We start from the raw sequence: 5752 nt of genomic DNA on the forward strand, positions 1-5752 counted from the left end.
CTCTGAGTTGCAGCAGCGTTTGGACAGCGCTGCCAGGCCCAGGCTGGCATTGTTGGGGTGTCCTGTGCAGGGCCAGCAGTTGGACTGGAGGATCCTGATGGGTCCCTCGCAGCTCAACCAATTCTGTGGTTCTGGGATCCCATGAGCCTGGGGATGGGGGCTGCCAATGGTTGCCATGGCAACGGGCTGTGGCTGCAGGCCTGAGCTGGTGTCCATGGCAACCACCCCTGGCATGGGGTCTCCATGGAGCTTCCAAGGGACTGAGCATAGCAACAGGGGGCTGGTGATGGTTGCATGGAAACTGACATTAGCAACAGGGGTCTGGTGATGGTTGCCATGGAAACGGACCATAGCAACAGGGGGCTGGTGATGGTTGCCATGGAAACGGACCATAGCAATAGGATGCTGGTTATGGTTGCCTACTAAGGATCAGATTTGTCACAGGCCCTCAGAGCGGTTCCATAGGGACTTTCCAAGGGTCTCCAGGCTGTTCCAGAGCTGGAATATCAGAGGCACAGACAGGGGCTCCATGGAGACCTCCCAGGGCTTTCTGGGGATGGTAAAGAGCCGTGTGGACAGAGGCAGTCACAGCCATTCCATGGTGACATCCCAGGGGACCTTGGGCTGCAAAGGCGCCGATCTGTCACAGGCACTCACGGGGGCTCCACGGTGACATCCCAGGAGTCCCCCGGCTGCCAAAGAGCTGGGATGTCCCAGACACTCACAGGGGTTCCTGTCATGGGCACAGTGGGAGCTTCAGGCAATGTTTATTGGAGAAGCTCCTCTTGAGTCACAAGGTGCAAAAAGGAGCCCCAATAGCCCCCACAAACCCACAGATACCCCCAAGGACCTCCAGGCTTTCTCAATGCCTTCTGTGAGAGTAGCCTTGGAGCAGCGGTTTCCAATCCCAGTTCCAGATTTTTACAGAGTTTGTGTGTAAAGAATTATAAAGTTGCAATTAAATCTTTGTAGAATTTGTACCACAGGATTAGGGATGGCAAACCAGATATTTTTATATAAATATGTATGATATATTATGGTAATGATTAGAGAAAATTGCCTAAATCATAAACATTTAACCAGGATGTAAAAGATGTATAATATATTATATAGAGCACTAAGAAATTATTTCAAAGGAACTGCATTAAAGCAAAATCTGTAATTATGCAGAGATTGATGTTACTCCTGCAGACCAATGACTGTGGGAAAATCCCTTCAATTCAGGCTGGAGCAGTGACCTTGAGGGGTGTCCCCACTGCAGGGAGGAATTTCCACACCCCCCAAGAAGGGAAATGTCAGGAGATGTTGCCATTAAAATTTGCGACGGGGCTTTTCTAGTCTGAGGTGCTGCCCTCTCAGTCAGATGTGCCCAGGCTGGGCCAGCTCAGACGCTCTGCAGAAGCTCTCAGTGGTGTCACTTGGTTGTTCCTTTCTGTCCAGGTTTAGAGCAAATTTGGGGAAGAATCCCCCAAAGGAGCTCCGGTGGGAAAAGCAGATTCAATCAGCCCCTCCCCCCCAACTGGTCCGGGAGGAAAAAATACTTCCTTGGAGAAAGGTGGAAAAAAACCTCTTTATTAAACAATAAGATCAAAACAGTGTCAAAACAATGAGACCCCTTGCCACTCTAAAAGAGATGACAAACTGAGAAAACCCCGGGTTCAAGCAGCAGCTCATTCAGTCTCTGATCGGTCCCTCCGGTGCTGGAATTGTGCCAGGCCAGGCCAGGCCCGGCCCAGTGGGCCACAGCTGCAGCTGCCGGTGCTCTCCTGGGTGTTCAGTCCAGAGCAGTTTCAAGAGGTCCAAAGAAAAAGGAAAAAAAAAGTCCAGGGAACTTCTTTGCCTCAGCTAGCTAACACTAAGTAAAAAACAAAAGAAGAGCTCTGTCCCGCTGTCTGTCCGCAGACAACACAGTCAGGAGCAGGAATGTGGAGGAGTGAGTGCAGTGTCTGAAAACAAACTGCGCGCTTCTTCTCTCCCCCCCTTCACTCTCTGTAACACTCTTAAAGGTACAAAACTTATTATTATTCAACATAAACAGAATGAGACGACTGGGGATAAAAGCATCATATAGTCAACCCAGGACATTCCACCCCTTATACCCATGTTGTCTGCTTACTGCTAACACTAATATAAATTCTAACTCTACAAGTACATACATGATACATCCATTATACAACTATACACAGACAATGGTAATAACATTCAGGAAACAGTGATATTTATACAGGTTTCATCCAACAATCAGATCTCCCTGAGGTACACATCGTGTTCTTCCATCTTTTTGCATTATCCACCATGTGCAACCTGGTCCCTGAGCAAAAACAACCCCACAAATGGGTTTGTCTGTATTTGAGGCAGGATTAATCCAAACTGTCTTCCCTAATAAACCTCTGACATGTACCACTGGGACTTTGACTCCATCTTCTCTGTGCAAAGGCTCAGATTGGGCAGGGCCCACTCAGTTAGTAGAGCCTCAGGTGTTAACTAACCAGGTGGCTTTTTCCAGATGCTGCTCCCAGTTCCTGAAAGATCCCCCACCTAATGCTTTCAATGTGGTTTTTAACAGTCCGTTGTACCTCTCCAATTTGCCTGCAGCTGGTGCATGGTAGGGGATATGGTACACCCATTCAATGCCATGTTCCCTAGCCCAGGTGTTGATAAGGCTGTTCTTGAAATGAGTCCCGTTGTCTGACTCAATCCTCTCAGGGGTACCATGTCTCCACAGAACTTGTTTTTCAAGGCCCAGGATGGTGTTCCGGGCCGCAGCATGAGACACAGGGTAGGTTTCCAACCATCCAGTGGTGGCTTCCACCATGGTCAGCACGTAGCGCTTGCCCTGGCATGTCTGGGGCAGTGTGATGGAGTCAATCTGCCAGGCCTCCCCATACTTGTACTTGGACCACCACCCACCGTACCACAGGGGCTTCACTCGTTTGGCCTGCTTGATGGCAGCACACGTCTCACAGTCATGGATAACCTGAGAAATACTGTCCATGGTTAAATCCACCTCTCGGTCTCGTGCCCACTTATAGGTGGCATCTCTGCCCTGATGGCCTGAGGCATCATGGGCCCATCGAGCTAGGAATAACTCTCCCTTATGTTCCCAATCTAGGTCTATTTTGGACACCCCTATCTTTGCAGCCTGGTCTACTTGCTCATTGTTTTGGTGCTCCTCATTAGCTCTACTCTTGGGTACATGGGCATCCACATGGCGGACCTTCACAGGCAGTTTCCCTACCCTGGTAGCAACGTCTCTCCACTCATCAGCAGCCCAAATTGGTTTTCCTCTACGCTGCCAGTAAGCCTCTTTCCACCTCTCCAGCCATCCCCACAGAGCATTGACTACCATCCATGAATCAGTATAAAGGTAGAGCTTTGGCCACTTCTCTCTCTCAGCAATGTCCAGGGCCAGTTGAACAGCTTTGAGTTCAGCAAGTTGGCTTGATCCACCTTCTCCTTCAGTGGCCTCTGCCACCTGTCGGGTGGGGCTCCATACGGCTGCTTTCCACTTCCAGTTCATTCCCACAATGCGGCATGAACCAGCAGTAAAGAGAGCGTATCGTGTATCTTCTGCTGGCAGTTGGTTGTATGGTGGAGCTTCTTCAGCCCATGTCACTTCTTGTTCCCCTTCATCAGAGAAACCAAAGTTTTCACCTTCCGGCCAGTTTGTAATTATCTCCAGAATCCCAGGGCAATTCAGTTTTCCAATACAGGTGCGCTGTGTGATAACAGCAATCCATTTGCTCCATGTAGCACTGGTGGCATGGTGCGTAGAGGGAACCTTTGCTTTGAACATCCCCCCCAGCACCAATAGTCGGGGCACCAGGAGGAGTTGTGCTTCAGTGCCTATTACCTCTGAGGCAGCCTGGACTCCTTCATAGGCAGCCAAGATTTCTTTCTCTGTTGGAGTATAGTTGGCTTCAGACCCTCTGTAGCTACGACTCCAAAATCCTAGTGGTTGGCCTCAAGTCTCCCCAGGCACCTTCTGCCAAAGGCTCCAGGACAAGCCATGGTTCCCGGCTGCAGAGTAGAGCACATTCTTCACCTCTGGTCCAGTCCTGACTGGGCCATGGGCCACTGCATGAGCAATCTCCTGCTTGATCTGTGCAAAGGCTTGTTGCTGCTCAGGGCCCCAGTGGAAAGCATTCTTCTTATGGGTGACCAGGTAGAGAGGGCTCACAATCTGACTGTATTCGGGAATACGCATCCTCCAAAAACCTATGGCGCCTAGGAAAGCCTGTGTCTCCTTCTTATTGGTGGGTGGAGACATTGCTGTGATCTTGTTGATGACATCGGTGGGAATCTGACGCCGTCCGTCTTGCCACTTCACTCCCAGAAACTGGATCTCTTGAGCAGGTCCCTTGACTTTGTTCTTCTTGATGGCGAAGCCAGCTTTTAGGAGGATCTGGATGATTTTCTCCCCTTTCTCGAACACCTCTGCTGCTGTCTTCCCCCACACAATGATGTCCTCAATATATTGCGGATGTTCTGGAGCCTCACCCTTTTCCAGTGCAGCCTGGATCAGTCCATGGCAGATGGTGGGGCTGTGCTTCCACCCCTGGGGCAGTCGCTTCCAGGTGTACTGCACGCCTCTCCAGGTGAAAGCAAACTGAGGCCTGCATTCTGCTGCCAGGGGAATGGAGAAAAATGCATTGGCAATGTCTATAGTGGCGTACCACCTTGCTGCCTTGGACTTCAGCTCGTACTGGAGTTCCAGCATGTCCGGTACAGCAGCGCTCAGGGGTGGGGTCACCTCATTCAATGCACGATAGTCCACTGTCAATCTCCATTCTCCTTCAGATTTTCGCACAGGCCCAATGGGACTGTTGAAGGGTGAGTGGGTTTTGCTGACCACCCCCTGGCTCTCCAGCTCAGGGATCATTTTGTGGATGGGGATCACAGCATCTCGATTCGTTCGGTACTGTCGGCGGTGCACTGTTGAGGTGGCAATTGGCACTCGTTGCTCTTCCACCTTCAGGAGACCTACTGCAGATGGGCTTTCTGACAGTCCAGGCAAGCTGTTCAACTGCTTGACACCCTCTGTCTCTACAGCAGCTATTCCAAATGCCCATCTGAGTCCCTTTGGGTCTTTGAAATACCCACTTCGAAGGTAGTCTATGCCCAAAATACATGGGGCCTCTGGGCCAGTCACAATAGAGTGTTTCTTCCACTCATTTCCAGTCAGGCTCACCTCAGCTTCCACCAAAGTGAAATCCTGTGATTCCCCCTGTCACACCAGCAGCAGAAACAGACTCTGTCCCCACATGTCTCGATGGGATTAATGTGCATTGTGCACCAGTGTCAACCAAAGCTTTGTATTCTTGTGGTTCAGATGTGCCAGGCCAACGAATCCACACAGTCCAAAAAACACAGTTTTCCCCAGCCTCTACCTGGCTAGAGGCAGGGCCCCTCTAAGCCTGGTTATCCTTCTTTCCCTGGGCATATGTCTTGGAGGTTCCTTCAAAGGGATCAAAAATATTGTCATTATCGTCATATGTGACAGTTCGGTTACTGGCCACTGGAGCTGCTTCCCTTTTGGAACTTCCTCTCTGAATCTTCAGTTGTCTCACCCGTTGTGCCAGAGCAGCGGTAGGTTTTCTATGCCATCTCCCCATGTCTTCTCCACAATCACGCAGGTAGAACCACAGCTCAGCTCGTGGGGTAAACCTTCTCTCGCCATCTGGGGAACGTCTGCGTTGGGTACCAGAACCTCTGATCTGCACTGCTGAGATTTGGAGAAAGCCCTCTTTAA

This window comes from Melozone crissalis, unplaced genomic scaffold (assembly GCF_028551555.1).
Source record: "Melozone crissalis strain CALT ecotype California unplaced genomic scaffold, PUWL_Pcris_2 ptg000043l_1, whole genome shotgun sequence".
NCBI classification, from domain to species: Eukaryota; Metazoa; Chordata; class Aves; order Passeriformes; family Passerellidae; genus Melozone; species Melozone crissalis.